Consider the following 18,835-nt stretch of genomic DNA (forward strand, 5'->3'; position numbering starts at 1 on the left):
TATAACACAGAAACGATGTAAAATAAAACTGTTGCCTAACTATCATCATCCACTGTATGGACCACATACCTTTTTGGTCGTATCGCGTCTTAGAACTTTTTCTAACATCGACGAACCATAAAGTCTACATTCTATATTTTGAATACCCTATACCCAGAGTGTGAATAAAGGACCATTACAATGCTCTATATAAAATCTTTTTCAACTTTCCTTAGAACCTACCGACTTCCTTTTGGTCGTCGCGCGTCTGATCCATTGGATTTTCCATCTTGCGGCGCATTTACCAACTTCTTCCAACTGTAATAAGCAAAAGAGTAAGTAAATCTGATTATCCTTTCTCGACAGACAACACGGCTAGAGATGCTGGCTGTGGGATGCACTATACCATCCTGTGCATCCTGCATAGTATACATGAAAGGATCAGAAAATTTTCTTTAGATAACTCAACGTCTATTCACAATCAATGAAAGAAATAGAAAAAAAAAAAATCAAAAAAGAAGAAAAATTGAGTTGAAAAAAAAAAAAATGTGAATGAAAATTGTTGCAATGATGTCCTTTTTCTCTACTGAAAGCCATATAATATAACACACACCAGGACAATGCAAGTTAAAAGTTAAAAGGATTTCCATCACCATCGGGTTTTGTTATAGAGCTTCTTATGGTTTATAAACGTTTAATTAAATTCCTTTAGCCAATATGTGACTCTCTGGGCTGCGTGAGAACACAACTATACCAACTATGAGAGGATAGTAAAGCTAGAGACCGAAAACTTTATCCTTTGGAGGATATATTTATACTATAGTTGATCCTTAAACCAACACAGGACGACGACACGGACGCAAAACCGAACGGACACACATAATTAATCACATTTCGCCAGAGAAATTATTCCAAAGTTAGCACGAATTCGTTTGGACGAGTTTCCACCAAAAGTAAGATACACAGGAGTATGAGAGACAAGGAAGTATAGAAGAAAGGGGACACAATATTTGTTTGTGGGTGTAAGTGTGTGTTTGAGGGAGAGATGAATAATGAAATTAGGGGTTTTCCTGTTGATGATTCCTCTTAGTGTTGTGCGGTCGAGGTCCTTTACTGTGATTAGTTATTTCGAACCCATCTTTCAATGGATGTGAATAATTGTAGTGTTGGACATAAATAACAAAACTGTGTTTCGGACTGGACTACACAGTGATGTGATAGCCAGAAAATGTTGTCCGACATTAATCATTGATTATACCCGAGAGAGGTTAACCATGGAAAAGGATTTTGAGGTTTTGCCGAGATAGATACTAAAACTTATAAGTCTGGAAAGTTTGAGTAAAGCTACCTTCCTACTTAAGTTCATTCACCAATAGTAAGTGAAATCTTGTAGGACCTAGTTAAAACTAATATCAAAGGAAAGGGAAAACTTATATAAATCGTATAAAATAGGCATTTAGGTGTGAATGTTTAGTGTTGATTTCGATATAGATGAGTTAAAATATGCTGGTACTTGCTGCTGGTAGATGTTTAATATGCTTTGGCTTGGTTCTATTCTATTTTCTGATTACAAAAGGACAAGGAGGTAAATAATGGCATTTAAGAAAGGTATGTAGGTATTTCTTGGGAGAAAGAACATTAAACTTAATGGCAAATTGAATTGGAATTCGATTTCGTAGAGTGTGCGGTTAAATTGGTTAATAAATTTTAAGAAGTATAAAAGCTTTAAGTATATGGTAGTTGGTATAAATTTAAGGAACTGTAAATTTTAAAATTTGAATACTGATTTAGCTAATGGGAATATATATAATTCTCTGACCTTTTTAATATAGGTTCTTTTAAATTTAATATACATTAAGAACTTTGCTATTATTTGGGAATGGGTTTTTTAGGAAAGTGTTAAGGAAAACATTGATTGAAATAGAATTTTTGAGAACCTTTTTCTTCTTTTCTTTTGACAATTTTTATGATCCCGAACAGGACCATAGCTTTCCGATCACTGTACTGCTTGATTCGAATGTGTCGTTTGTTTAAATTAAGAAAACTTCAATAATTGTTATTTGTTCTGAGACATTTAAAAGTTGGTACATACACGGAGAAAACAGACCACATAGAATTAAGCGGATCGCACCTTAATTTAAGCGGATTTCTGCATGGTTTTTGCTAAGATGACTTTCACCTTAAATTAATGTGACAAGTCACATTGAAATTTTTATTTTTGGTTGGTTTTTTTAAGATGAACATTCACATTAAAATAAAATGAAGTTCACTTTAAATTTAACTGAGTTTAAGTGGAATCACCTTATTTTAAGCGGATATCACCTTATTTTAAAGTGGTGAAATTTAATGTGCTCACCATCTTATTTAAAGGTGACACTTTTTTCTCCGTGTAAGTATTTGTTCCAGAGGTTACAGACTTGATTCTTAATTGTTGACTTTTCGTACGTAATGCCAAGTTCCAGGGCAATTTCTTTGAATGAGTGATGCTTTTTTTCAAAAAAAAAAAAAAAAAAAAAAAACAGAGTCGGCTCCCAAGGCTTTCCCACAGAAATCACAGAAAAACTCGAGTTAAGAAGAAGAACTCTATCCATATCACCGCTAGTTATTATTCCTGTAAGAATTAAATGGCTATGCCATGCGTTATCAGAACGCATGTGTACACCGGGCCTTGGGAGAACGCAGTATGCGATGCTTCGTAAATCGTAAAGTGAGAGAAAAAACGGAATACAGCCGAAGACTTACAAGCTAGTTATTCTTCTAAAAAAACACCCTTTTAACAATGATATTCTTATATACACTAAGATTCTTGTTTCCAATCTCAAAAGTAGCTTAATTGCAATACACCCACATTTTCTCTCCACCTAAAAAAAACACCCTTTCACAAGAAAAAAATTTATAGACTTATTTTATTCATAGTTCCAATGGGAAGGACAACATTTTTAATTAATTTTGTAAAGGTACCATTGATTTTCCTTATTTCCCAAAAAAATACCCTTTCTTTTAAAATATTTTTATAGGCTGCTAGGATTCTTGGTTTCTGTTATATATGAAATATTTGTACCAATTTTCATTGGGGTAACATTTTTTCCCAGTTTTTGTGGTACTTATTCCGAATTTCATCATTTCTTAAAAAAACACCCTTCCACCAAATATAATTTTGTAGACTTAAAAAAACACCCTTCCACCAAATATAATTTTCTGGACTCTATAGATTCTTAGTTCTTTAACAAACAAAACTTTTTTTAACAAGTCTTAAAAACTAACAAAATTTATGTTAGGTGTTATTATACCTTTGTCACACATAACTGAACCCCTCAAAAAAACACCCTGTCCCCAAAAATATTTTTAAGTACTCTATGGATATGGAACCCTTGTCCCTGCTTTATTTAAAACCTTCATCCTGAATTTCATCAGTGTATCATGTTTTTCACATGGGTTTCGCTTATATTTTACCTGTCGAAGACAAAAAACAACCACCCTTGTTTTCTTAGATCAATCGTATTGGCTTATTTTTTTGTCATTAGATTCATATCATTATATTCCACAAACAATTTTTGCACTATATTTTTGACCATCACACCCTGCCTCTATTTTTCGAAAAAACATACTTCCACCCAATTTTTTTTAGGTATATAAACTTTTTGATCTTTAGTTCTTATCCCAAAACCAAACTTTTTTGCCAAGTTTCATGAGGGTAAGAATTTTTTTAAATGCCTATTTTACCTTTAAAATTTTATTTTTTGAATTTTATTTTAAAACCAAAATGAAAAATTTTAATTTTCACAAAAATAACGTTTTTGAATAAAGTTTTTTTAGGTAGGTATGTTTTGTGACAATTCACATCGTAACTTTTGAAATTAAAAAACAAAATGAACCCTTTTACTATACGACTTTGTTTTTAGAAGTCGACTTATATTTTCTTGTTAATGTTTTTTATTTTATTAAACTATTTTTTTACTGTAGTTGATACCAATTATAGATCTTGAAATTCTACTTTTGCTGATATCTGCAGAAGCGTTTTCAAAACATTGCAATACATTCAAAAGTGTTTTAAAAAATTTTTTGTTGCTAACGAAAAAGAAACAGAACCGTTTCCGACCGTGGAGTACCATTATATAAAATAATCTGGAACTTAAGGAGTATTTTTTTTAGAGAAATCAAAGATTCGGTTGAATAATTTCCTCTTCGGTGCCCGCTCAATTAATAAGTTATTGGCACTTAATTAAAAAAAAAGTTGAAAGATGTTCAAAATTCTTTGTAATTTGTTAGTATGCGCATAGCATGTTTGGCTAATATCTTGTTTATCAACAAACACTCAGATTACTGTCTCATCTGAAACTAAACTATCTTCATCGAGAAGACATAGATATTACTATTTAATCAAATCGTAACCATCTCTCATTTGACTCGAAGTGAAACCTCTGACTAAATGTAAATTCATACATTGGTAAGCAATTTGTGTATTATTTCCAAATAAATGGCATAAACCGATCATATGTACTTAACAAACATACTTGATGCCCATCAAATTAACCTCTTAAAGCTATGAACCATTAATAAATTAGGTACTATACAATCACTTGAAAGATGCATGCTACACAAAATTTATCGATTAAACTGACCTAAATTTGTGTGTGTTTTCTCTCTTAACTTACCATCCTAATAACATCAAAAACCTTTCACACACAATAATTTATTTAAACAAAGCTAAATTTAACCTTAAAACCTAGACATTAAACTCTATAGAAGCTTTATTTCATCGTCATCGCTTGCTTCCTTCTCTGCTGATGTGTATAGTAGTTGTATACAGCAAAATTATAAGGCTTTCATTGCTTCTCCAAGGATTATCAATTACACTTTGCAAAATTATTGCTGAAAACAGAGCACCAACACAATATACAAACCTACCTAAATGTTTATCTATTTTGTGTGTATTTTGTTGGCCTCTGTGCTGCGCTGAACACACAAAGATAAAACATTGTGTTCATTTCCAAGTTCTCCCGAGCAAGGTTTATGTTCTTCATTAGCATTTTTGTTTGTATAAATATCCAAGGTTAAGAGTTAAGTTTTCAACAAGGTCGTATATATAGTCTCTAGATTTCACAGAGACCAGACACCAAAGGCGATTAAGAAAAGTTGAGTTAGGTAAGAAACATTTATACCTACCATTTTAAGCAAGTTTTTCTGATACATGAAGATAGTTTTGCTTTCTTGAAATAAAAATTGAATAAATCATTCTTCGAGAAACAACATGATTCACAGTCCGAAAAAATGGGGAATCTGAAAAAAAAACTTGAAAAAATCTCTAATTAAACTATAAACTTTAAAATTTTTTGTCAAAATGAAAAAAAAGGACATAAACAACGACCCAAACTGAACTAATTTTTAAAATCCACTCCTCACTGCTATACCATAACACAATTATGCCTGACCTTCTGCAAAGAATTTATTTTATTTTATTTTTCAAAATTAATTGACCTAACTTTTGCCAAATTATTTTTTTTCTTTCTTTCCTACCCTTGTTAAAATACACATCACGTTTTCATAGCAAAATAATATACAACCATATATAACCTACGTAAGCAATAACGGTTGGCCACTTTTCGTCCTTAATTGAAAATTAGACCATTCCACATTATTATGTGCTTCCTGAAATACAAATAGGAACATACTATATGTATCCTCCTCACTTTTCTCTCTGTACACCACAATTTATATATTCCCTTGAAGATTTGCTGCTTCAGCATAAAATGTATAGAGGTTATAGAGGAGTATAAAAAGACTTATATCCTTTTGATAAAGCATTTGCTTAAGAAAAATCATAAATAAATGGAGAAAATAGAAGGAAAATCCGATAACTAGGATATAGAAAATGTTATGTTGTGCCGGTTACCCAATTAGCTAAATATATACGTGTATCTTTATATAAAAATGTGTGTGTGAGAAAGTAGGATTTTTTTTTTGTTTTTGTTGGTTATGTGTTAGTGTGTTGGTTAGATTTCATTTTTTTATAGTTTTAGTTTGTTTTATTTTTCTACACTACTGCTCTACTCATCCTTAATTATATACACGTGAATGGTTTCATCTCTCCATTCAGCTAACTATTTTAGAGAGATCCAGGTTGATCCTTAATGAGCGTACATACTTCATACGTCACTTCTCTGTGTACGAGTGTACTCTATGAGAACATATGGATGCTTTGGCAATTGTGAAGTGCAACGATGCTGAAACCCAACATTTTCCAGACACTCAGTCTGATGAAGATATGGCAGACACGTACTTTTGCTTCCATTAACAACAAGAGAGGTGTGCATGAAGGTATAAGTTTTGAATACAAAAAAAAAAAAAAAAAACAAGGAAATAAGCATCATTCGTTCGTTGACATTATGCCGGGGTTTGTTTAATATTTTTTTTCAGATTTTTCCCAGCCGATTATTTAAAAATCGTTTCAAAATTTCAATATTTCTAAGTCCTATAAGATGTCAAATAAAAGATAATTTAGTTCTGAAAAACATAAAACTACAGTAGTTGCCAGTTTCAAATATGAAGCTTGTACGTGGCAACCCCATTAAAAATAAATTTAAAAGAATTAAAGAAATAAAAGAATTAATTTCGATTTGGGCATGTGTTGGCCAATGTTGTAAATTCACATCTTTTGTAAGTTTTCCACGTGCACTGTGGCGTATACGTGTTCAAATTTGTGTTTATTTGATTCATGTATGACAAACTAAAACAAATTTGAAGAAGCAATTTTTGGGATAGAGTTATAGAAAAAAAGGACTAGCTTTGGTCTCTTAGTGAGAAGCATTTGAAAGTATGGTAGTTAAAGTGCAATAGCAACACAATTTTTTTTCTATGATGAACCTTCAATTTAGCACCGATTTCGAAGGCTAAAGCAGAGATGCACTTTTTCATGACAATTATACTCTTAGGCCCAATTTATTCACTCTTCATTATACTTTAAGTCTCCATTAAAAATTAGAAAACTTTCTTAAAGAAGCTTAAAAATTTACCTTTTAAATGGCGACTTTAAATTTAATATAGTGTGAATAAATTGGGGCTTACCCTACTAACAATTTTGCTTCTATTATGCTTTACAGAATCAGCAATTGCATCTGTAAAGCTTTATAAAACCAAAATTGTTTGTTGGGTAGAGCCTTTGTCAATTCCTAGCAAGTGGCAGTATACCCCTAGAAAAAAAATATGTTTAGTTTTAAGGTGGACGAAATACGAACACCAGTTCTCTGACATCATAGTCCATAGGATAGGTGATTCTAAATTTAATATATAGGCTGCTTAAACTATTTTACTTACTACTTATTAAATTTTTTGTGGAAATCAGCTTAGTCATTGAAAAAAAAAGTTGGAGAGCAAGGAAACGGTTATGTGTCTGTTATAAAAACCAATTTTAAAAATACTTTTCACGTCTAATTTTCAACCTGTTTCGTTTTTGAGAAAAATACAGTTGAGTAAAAGAAGTATTAGTTGCGTTCTAACGTCACAGCCTTTACATCTTATTTGAATATATACTCACACTGACAGCACACTAGTTAGAATACTTTTAACATTAGAAACAATGAAACAAATTAATATGCTAAATGTTAATGTAATAAAATACTTAATTTAGTGAATAGGTAAACAAATACGAAAAACATACAAAAATATGCGTATACATATGATCTCATGGAATTACCGATACCTATATAAAAAATCTATGGTTTGATTTAGAAATAAGAATTAATTAAATATATTATATATATGTAATTAAAAAATGATGTTCTTGTGCCAGTATATGTCTTAATTCGACGCCAAAATGGAAAAAAATGATAAAAAAAATATTCTTAAAATTATTGAATTTATATCAAGTTTTTATTAGGTAACCAAACTTCATGTTTTATATAGATAAATTATTAAAGATGTCTAAATGTTTTTTTTTTTTTTTAGTTTTACAAAATATAAAATTTCTTCGTTTTTCAAATATTTTCACATTTTATATTTTTTTAATTAAAAAATATTTAAATATTTTAAAACTCCTTATTACATGCATTAACTGTAAAATTGATTTCAGAGACATGTTTTTCTTTTTTTCTTACCGTTTCCGTTTTGACAGAACCTCAGTTTTTCTGTACATAGAATTTCAATTTCAAAAAAACTTACATATCTACATAACTTAGTCCAGTAATTTTAGGTTTTATCTGCGGAAAAATTCCTACTGGGCTGAATTTTGGTATACAGCTTAATGACGGCTTTGTTATGAAGATGTGAAAAATCGACATTGATATCGTGTCCGCGTTAAGAGTTATAGGGGTCAAAAGGTCACGAAAAGTTTTTCGCAATTATCTCGCGACCTATTGATCGGAGGTCATCAGAGTCATTTTTCTGTGAAATGAACCGTTTCGTGAGTAAAGCGCAGAGAAGGTGACTAGATTGCACTCACATACGAAAAAATACATATTTTTGGTTTGTTTTGCTTGATTTTTGAGGTTTTTATCGAAGTGGCTTAAATTTTTTAAGTTTTATTAACTTATCTTATTACGTAAATACGAATTAACTAAAAAAAAATAAAAATGTACACATTGGGATACAAAATATTATGCAAAAGGGGGAACCACGTTTTTTGGAAATTTTGTATGTTTCCCTTTTTTGTACAATAAGTGCCTTCATTATTAAGAACACACTTTTTAAACATGGTTCAATTTTAGTTTTGAGCTTGGTATAAACCTTAAATTACCATTAAGCTTTTTCAGCAGCTAATTTTGTACTGTTATAAGGTAATCTGCAACTTTTCTCTTGAGAAGCTCCAAACGACATTTTCTATGGAATTCATGTTTGGAAAATTGATAACAAGCTCAAAACTAAAATTGAACCATGTTTAAAAAGTGTGTTCTTAATAATGAAGGCACTTATTGTACAAAAAAGGGAAACATACAACATTTCCAAAAAACGGGGTTCCCCCTTTTGCATAATATTTTTTATCCCAATGTGTACATTTTTATTTTTTTTAGTTAATCCGTATTTACGTAATAAGATAACTGAATAAAACGAAAAAAAATTAAGCTACTTCGATAATGCAATCTAGTCACCTTCTCTGCGCTCTACTCGCGAAACGGTTCATCTTACAGAAAAATGTGCTGGGCGTATGTTGTAGATAATTTCACGACCATCAATTTGTATATAACCTCTGATGACCTTCGATCAATAGGTCGCGAGATATTTGCGAAAAACTTTTCGTGACCTTTTGGCCCCTATAACTCTTAACGCGGACACGATATCAATGTCGATTTTTCACATCTTCATAACAAATTTTTTTCGTCATTAAGCTGTATACCAAAATTCAGCCCAGTAGGAATTTTTCCGCAGATTGGGCTTAAAAATGACTGGGCTAAACTATAATTACACTAGTTTACAAAAAAATAAAAATTTTTAGACACAAAGTGTCATTATACTTTTCATACAGATTTGAGCCCAGAAAACTCGAAAATCTTATCTAAAAAAATATTTATGGATAGGTTTTCGAGATATGATTTTTCAAAGTTTTTTGAGGTTGTTTTTCCCAGCATACTTAGTATTCGGGCTATATCTTGAGTAATAAACGACTTATCTGAACAACAAAAAAATATTTAATAAAAATTTTCAAATTCCGATTGCTTTTCAAGTTATAGACAAAAACTCAAAAAGTAACAGTAAAAGTCGAAAATATTGATCGTTACAAAAATGGTCATATCTTTATAATTTATTCATAGATTTTAAAGAAAATTATCTTTTCATCTTTGCCAGATACTATACATGAAAAATTTAAAACTATGAGGATACGAAAGATTTTGATTTTTTCTTTCAGTAATAAAGTTATTTTTGCAAAAATTTCCTTTAAAAAATCGATTTTTTTAAAAATGTTTTAATACATTGCACTTAAACATCTGGAGTGACCCTGAAAAGTTGTTTTAGTGTTTCTTGCTTATTTACTCAGCTTTCAGGTGCCGGCTTTTCTGTTCAGATTAGTCGTTTATTACTCCAGATATAGCCCGAATACTAAGTATGCTGGGAAAACAAAGTAAAAAAACTTTGAAAAATCATATCTCGAAAACGTATCCATCGTAATTTTGTTTTAAAGTGATTTCCGAGTCCCTAAGGTCAAATCACGTAAGAAAAAACAGTGGGATTGTGTGTCAGTGCCAGTGTTATTTTCATATCGATCATCAAGTCCAATTTTCAAATCGATTTTTACTCTAACCTATACCAATACATCCAAAATTTCCTTATAAACCATTTACTTATAATATTTTTTTTTAATTAAAAATTATCTTCACTAGTCTATTAGTACCCAAAAGTTAATAATCACAACCAAAAAAACATAATTAAAATTTAATTGAAACTACACAAAGCATTTGTATTTAATTTTAAAAAGAAATTTAAATATTGTCTACTAAATAGCCAGACAAGTTAAATCTTTTCGGGCCATAATTTCGCTTTTTAAAAATGTGTCATTCAGTAAAAATAAAATAATTGTACTCCAGTAAATGGTGTAATTTTTTAAAAACATGTTATATCTACATATAAAATGTGGTATAACATATTACACTGAATGATCGCGTTAACACTTTTTCTCCCCCTCTTTTCACCAACCACCAACTAAAACGAAAACGAGGAAAACAAAAGACTTATTACATGACATCAAAAAGGACTTTACTCTCATATTAAGGTTATCTCCCATGATGTCGCTGTTGGCATGACAGCAGCGTACATTAAAATTAATGTCACAATTATTGTGAATTAAAACAACAGAATACTCGCAGTTCCCAGACGTCACACAACTATAAACCCCGGCCCACACTTTTGGTGATATACTCGAGAAGAGTGTCATGTGTATACTCTTCTTCTAATCACATGCGAGTAGCTATCGGCGAAAATGTTTTTTTTTTATATTTTTTTTATTCCGACAACGATGAGAAAAGTGAAGAACATGCTGAAGAGTGTGGGCGAGTATACTGGATGAAAGATTGTTGAACGTTGAATGCAAGGATGTTGAGTGTCATCGGAAGGAAGGTAATTGAAAATTATATCTCTCAGGAAATTTCACACAAAACAGTGTTAAAGTTAAGTTGTATCCTGGTTCCTGGAATTTCCTTTTTTTTTGAAGAGAGACGAGTATATGCATGGTTTTTCTTTTTTATTATTATTTAAGTCGTAAAGTAGATGTGTGGGTGTTTTTAAAATGATACTCAGGTCTCAGGCTGATGAGCATGAATGAAAAAGGATAAACTTACAAATTATGACATTAAAAACAAGAAATTGTCAAATTTGTGTGAAATGTCAAAGTCTTAACAACATAACAACTGTACTTAAAAATTAATTCCTTGTTGTTTCGGTAATTAAAAATTGTGGCTTATTTTATGTGATCCAGTTTTAAGAAAAAATTTAAATAATCACCAATGAATTAATTAAAAGAAATAAATTAAATTATCTATTTAAATAAATATTTATAATTATTATAAATCATTATTAAAAATGAGTCATTTAAACGCATTTAAAATAACGAATAAAAACATCACAAAAATTACTGTGTTTTAAAAGTGTACCAAGTTCTAAAGTTTTAAATTTGTATCAATTAAATTTTGATTGTTTACTTGCCGAATAAAAAGTTTCTACGATAATGGGAAATTCTCCATAATTTTGATGATCTGTCAGTGAGTGAGTGAGTCAGTCCGTCAGTTACGGTTTTTGGTATTTTTGAAGCTCTATATCTCAGAAACTACTCATTATAAGTAGCTGAAATTTTGTTTGTTTTTGACAAGTTCAACAAATAGAGCGAGTTTCAGGCATATTTGGTATAGAAGTTAGAGGGGGTCGAAAATTTCTTCTTAGGATCAATTATTTTTTCCAAGCTTGATTACTTTATCAAAGATAATCCATATTAAGGTATGGATCAACCATGAACAAATTTAAAAAGGCCTTTCCAAATATTTGAGTGACAAAAGATTTATTTCGAAAAACTCCTCATTCTTTGTAGATAGTTCCGAAGAGGTACATAAAATTTGAACAAAAATCAAAGACATTTGGAACTTTTTAAAACTGGTTTATAAGGTTAATAATTTTCCCCGAAAGATTCAAAAGCTTTTTTTATTATAATTTAAAAATCCTTCCAAGAAAATCCTTGTATTTTTTCAAAGATTGGAAAAAAAAGGTAAGGTTTTACCAGAAAAAAAAAAAAAAAAATCTAATTTTCCATAATACCGTTCATAATTGAATTTCCTACAACAATATCCAAATAATTTTTTTTTCTAGGAATTTAATAGGAGTACCTACACTACAGTGAAAAAAAAACATAAAAACTATGACAATAAAACCCTCTACCTTCTTCTTCATCAAATTCCCATTTACAAAGCAATTTGCAATTTTTATAACCCCTAAATTGATGTGGGCTATCATATTTTGGATGATATGCCAGATCTAAGAAAAAAAATTCAACCCGTAAAATTCATCCTTTTCATATTAAAACACACCAAAAAAAAAAAAAAATAATCGAGACAAAACAAAGACAAAAGGTCTTCTTCTTGGTATAGAGGTACATAAAGATATTATACAAAAGCCTCTCCTAATATATATTATAACCCATTGTATTCTATTTCAGCTAATCGCGCGAAAGCCTTATACCTTTTAATAAATTATCCCTTATCAAAATGTTTATTTTTTGTTCTTTTTCATTTTGCTTCTTTATTATTATTTTAGACATTCATACTCTTTTTCTCTCTGACCTCAGCTATTCAACTCTTTACCAGAGAAGTCAGCCTCCATCATCATCATCAACACAGATCAGACTCAGGTCTTTCGTGCGTTGTTTCCCCCCCCCCCCCTAAAAAAAAACCAGACAGAACTAATTAATATTAGTGAATGATGAGCCTGGCGCGAGATCTTTTTCTCTATGTCCTTATCGAATGAATGGGCTTAAAATTCAAATATTAATCCTTTTGTTTGCCTGGAACACTAACATCATTAGAAGTATACAACGATACTAACGCCCAAGAAATATGAATTTGCAAAAAAAAAAACAAAAATTAAAACGCCAAAAGCAAGGCGAAAAGATAAACAAACCGTGGTTTTTTAAAGGAAAAGTGATAAAAAAAATTTTAGTTTTTTTTTTTTACTTTCTTTAACATTTTTAAAGCAAACAAAATACAAAATATAAAACACCCACTTACAAAAGAGTCCTTTTTTTCTGCTGCTGGTGGTTCTGCTGCTATCCGCCAGTGCCAGTAGGAAAGGATTATCCCTTGGAAATTCTTCATTCTCACACAATGTCTTCATTAGAAACTGTAGGTTGATGAATTGGATGAGTTTTAAGCGGGGACATATCAGGTGTGGACGGGGCCTCGATCAACACCTTTAATGTTCATTAATTCTTCTCAAAACAGAACGTGCATTCCTTAATGAAGGCTTCTGAGCTTTAAGAGAGTTTTCTTCAATTTAGTAATACTGTTATATAGGTCATTGAGATCTCTGAAATCTCTGAATTCTGAACTGGCTTAATGAACTATTAATATCAAAACAATGAATCTCAATAATAACCTGAATAGAGTGAATTTCCTAAAAAGTATAACAGTTTTTTAACGCCAACTGTATATAACAGTGAGTTTTTACGTTTTTCTCTTCCATCTCATTCTACTATTGATAACACTGTAGTACTTTTTAACTATTCAACTGTTATATTTTTAGCCTGTTATACTATCATTCATAACACCCATGTGTACTTTTTGATCTGACTCTATATACCATCTGATTTCTTGACAAAGTTCTAGCTCCTAAAACTCGTTTTAAAAATAATTTTGTACTGAACATAATTAAACTGAATTTTTGAAACTTTCCTAAATTAATATACTGTTATACAAAAAAATGTTTACCACTCTAGATATATTATATTCCTAAAAAAATAAGACCTTTTCTATTTCACCTTCATAAAAAAGAATAAAAGAAAAAAAAAACGATAGATATATTGAACTGTTATACCTACTGTTATATAAACAGATTTCTGCACTTTTGTTAGTGAACTTCGTAAAAACGTATAAAATTTTTTTTTATTGCAATCGGAAATGACATGCATTTTGAGTCTCATGTTTGTTCTTGCCTAATTATGGACTATATATACTGTTATATTGTTATACTGTTTAAGTGTTCAAATAGTTTAGTATAAGAATTTTACACTAGAATTCAATTTGGATTCAAAATTACTCTTTAATGTTTAATGTGGCTTATAACAAAGAAAAAGAAATATAATTTGGTAGAACTGTTATACTGTTTTACTATTCGACTAGTATATTATAATACTGTTATACTAGTGTACAATATGAGTACAACCGCACTCTTTGATGTGATTTTTTACAAAAAATAGGTGTATAAATTGATTGAACTGTTATACTGTTATATAAGAACTCATTTTAACTGTAATATTACTTCAATTGTAGTTAGTCATTTGAAACTGTGTCTTGAGCACTCGATTGTGTTGAGTAAACCATTGAACCTCTTAATAACATGAGGGCCCCCTACTTTCTTCGAAGAAAAACCCATAATCCGCCACCTATTTTTCGTGCATTGAAAAGAACCTGAAGTATAAGGTATATACTATGCTGACTTGACTTCCCACAGTTAACGTCAACGTTATTGTGTAAGGATATCCGGTGTGTTATGATTGCGCGCACACGGTCAATGTTCATATATATAACTTTAAAGCATCGTCGACTGCGACGTCGAAACAAAATAAGTCCTTTCATTGAAGTGTTGATTTAGGAGCCCCAGCATTTGAACCGACAGAAAACCAGAAAAGAAATTTTCTTTTTTTTTTTTTTCAAAAAAGTATATTCTCGTTTGTGTGTGTGTTTTGTGTATTTATCCATATTTGTATAGATGTTGCGATGAGAAAATCCCTTTTATATGAACAGCGAACAAAATTTTTATATTTAGAAAACTTATTAAGGATGCGGATGATGTTTTCATTTCATTTCGTCAAGTTACTTGGAAAATTGCAGGTGTTAGGCAAGCAGAAGAAAACGCGGATCTAGAGCTGGTTAGTCAGCATCCTCCAGCCTAATGAGGTTGAGGTTATATAGAATGTATATATGATTCAGGAGGAGTAGGTTCCTTTTTATGTTGTTGTTAGTGTTGTTAGTGACTGTGCATGTGTACTGAGCGGTTTGGTAGGTATGTTTGCCGTAGGGATTTCGCGTTTGGGGTTTTCACCCAGAAGTCCTTTCTGCACGATGTGTGTTTGTTGGCAATGTTGTCTGAGTGGTAAGCTTCACGAAATGAAAATAGAGGCAGAGTGTATGTATGTAGGTATGTAGTGAGACCGAAATGAATGGATGTAAGGATTGTAAGCTACAGTGGTCTCCATTAAAGTGATTAATTTGTAGGGTTTCTACGTTTGGGTTTTGCTGCTGCTGTTGGTGGTGTTTGATGAGCACCTAGCAATAACATGTACCTACCTAAAGTTGGTTTTTATTTATGTTTTATTTTTTTTCTTTGTTTTGTTTTTTTGTTACAGACGTTTGAGTAATATTTATGTTAAAAAAAAAAATCTTTTATATGAATTCAGTTTAGCTAAAAATATTTCTAGAGTTTTGAATGTTTGAAACAAAAAACTGTTGGTTTTCATGCGAAATTGCGGGTTTGATAATATTTTTTTTTTTTTATTTTGGAGAAATGTAAAAAGGATTTTCTTTCTTTTATGTAAAAAATTTATTTACATTGAAAAAGGTATTCATTGCGTTTCCTTTTTATATATTTTACACTAAAGTGAAGTTAAACTTTCTGTTTTTTCAAAGGAAAGGCCTGAAAGAGATTGTAATTTTTTGTTTTTATTTATTTTTTAAAGTTGAGGTTAGGAAAACTGGTCTTATATTTGTTTTTCTTTATGTAAATCTTGAATTCAAAGGTCATCAATCCTGAGGGTGCAATTGAAATAAACTCAAAAGGATAACATATATCTTTTGCATGTTAATATTTGAATAATTTCTTAACAAGATTTAACAAAATTTGAAAATTGTTTGAATAGTTTTGTACATAATGTAATGACTTTAATCTCGTAATTAATTTTTTTAACATAAGTGTAAATAAAATTTCTTGCAAAAATATACATTTTTGTGTATTTAAATAAAGGTTGGAGCTTCATTAGGTTATACAAATTTAAAATAAAATTAACGAAAGGGTCGCATTTACTTGGTCTTGTAGTTCAAAGTACCAATTAACCATTCAAAGTCTAAAATTCTGATTTGGATAAATTACATATCCTTCAATATTATAATATTATAAGAACGTTAAAGAGGTGTATATGGGAAAATATGAGGCGTTATTCATTTAAAAAAAAATAAAGACCAAAGTTTCCTGAATTTATTTTTGCAATTTAATTTAAGAAATAAACAGAAATTGATTTTATAAAGCCTTAAAACATTCAACTTCTAGAGAAGTGGACTTGACTCACTATTATTCTGAAAACTTCATATAAAAAAAAAAAAAACTTAAAAATTACAAAAAAATCATCTGTATGCCAATAAAAAGGAAATATTAACCGCATATAAAATTAACAAAATTACAATAAAACTCATTTGTCTGATTATTCAAAAAAATTAATCCAAAAATGACTTTTTTGAATTTTTTTCTTAATTTTAACATTAATGTTACTAACATTTTTATTTTTTTTATTATTTAAAGAACCGCGGAGCTAAAAACTACCTAGAAATTTTGACGGCAGGTAAAGAATTTAACTACTCTCTACGGAAAGCGATAAAAGCCACGAAAAAACCAAAGCTTCCAGCACCTCCGATAATGAAAGACCAAAATGAATGGGCAAGAAACGACAAAGAGAAAGCAAACGTTTTTGCTGATTACCTAGAGGAAACATTCAAACCAATCAATGGACAAGCATTGAATGACAGTATAAATATGAATATAACGTCAAGTGAAAGCTTCCTCACATGAAATGTTACGCTCGCCGAATTAAACAAAGAAATTAAGAAGCTAAAGTAAAAAAAAGCAGGATACGACTTAATTAATTACTGCGGAAATTCTTAAAATGCTCCCACGGAAAGGTTTAATAAACCTCCTATATATAATGAATGCCACTCTTAAAATATATTCCAAACCAATGAAAATTCGCAGAAGTAATAATGGTATTGAAACCTGGAAAACCATCTCACGAAAAGAAATCGTACAGGCCCATTTCACTTCTTCCCGTAGTGTCGAAGGTCTTTGAGAGAATATTTCTTCAGCGTCTTCAGCCAATGATAGAAGAAAGAGGTCTTATACCTGAACACCAGTTCGGTTTTAGAAGCAAGCACTTGACGATTGATCAAGTGCATAGAATAACCAATGTCATTGAGAAAGCTCTTGAAGAAAACAAAATTTGTTCAGCGGTCTTTTTAGATGTGTCTCAAGCTTTTGATAAAATATGGCACGAGAGTCTCAAATTCAAATTAAGACAAGTCCTACCTGAAGCACTCTTTACCGTTCTTAGAGAAAATCTAGAGAACAGAATTTTCCGCGTTAGACACGGAAATGATTACTCAGACTTTAGGGAAATAGTGGCTAGGGTAGGTACCACAAGGTAGTGCTTTGAGTCCCATTCTGTACCTTCTATTCACAAGCGATATATGTACCTCAAACACAAAACACAATTGTAGCTCCTTTTGCTGACGATACCGCAATACTTGCAGTAGGCAAAACAATTAACGAATCGACAAGTAAATTGCAAAATGTTCTTAATAATGTCAATGAATAGACACAAACATGGCGAATAGCGCTTAATTAATTTAAGTCAGTCCACGTGGACTTTACGTATAAAAAAATAAATAGACTACCAGTTTTTATTAATACTACTCAGGTCCACTTTGCAAATGAGGCAAAATATCTCCTGATGACTCTCGACGCGAAATTAAAATGGAAACCGCATGTCAAAATTAAATGTGACCAGTTAAATATGAAATTAAGAGAAAATGTACTGGTTGCTCGGACAACATTCTAGACTTAGTATTGAAAACAAATTATTATTAGTTTACAAGCAAGTACTTAAGCCTGTCTGGACATATGGTATTCAACTCTGGAGTTGTAGCCGCTATACAAATTTAAATAGATTACAAACTTTTGAAAATAAATTATTAAGATCATTTGTAAATACGCCGTGGTATATAAGAAACGAAGATCTTCACAGGGATCTTGGAATCCCTACGGTTCGCGAAGAAATAAAAACTTTTGCCCGAAAGCATAGAAAACGGTTTGTCGAACATACTAATAGAACAATACTAGAAATTCTCGACGAGAAAAACTTAGTACGACGTTTGCAAAGGACTAAACCTTCCGATTTGGTACAGTGAAATTTTTCAATTTAATTCCTTTATTTCAAAATATCGGCATTGATTAATATTAATTTAAATGTTTATAGATTTTATTTGTTTAATTTCCTATAAAATACTTATTTTTTTGACAACAAAATTTTAACCATTATTTAAGTTCCATCTGAACTTAGTTCCAATCGGGAGGAGGAGGTGGTTTTAGTGGTTAATGGTCCCACATATCTATAAGCGCGCGTTTTCCGGTCCTCATAGAATATTTTGAAGATTTCAACACCTACCCACGTACAAAAAAAAAATTTTTTTGCATTCTCCATCATCTTCATATTATGCCTAATTGTAATCTTGAGTTCTCGAGTTTTCGAAAGAAAAAACTTGGATTTGAAATTTATCGAGTGATCTGTTTAAGGTTGTTTTAGATTAAGTTATGACAACTGAGAGACCTCATGCGGTGCTATTTAAAACTTTTTTTTTTGGGAATAAGGTCGATCTAAGTCGTTTTTTAAGATCTACGGTACTATTCA

Source organism: Episyrphus balteatus, chromosome 4 (assembly GCF_945859705.1).
Source record: "Episyrphus balteatus chromosome 4, idEpiBalt1.1, whole genome shotgun sequence".
Taxonomy (NCBI): domain Eukaryota; kingdom Metazoa; phylum Arthropoda; class Insecta; order Diptera; family Syrphidae; genus Episyrphus; species Episyrphus balteatus.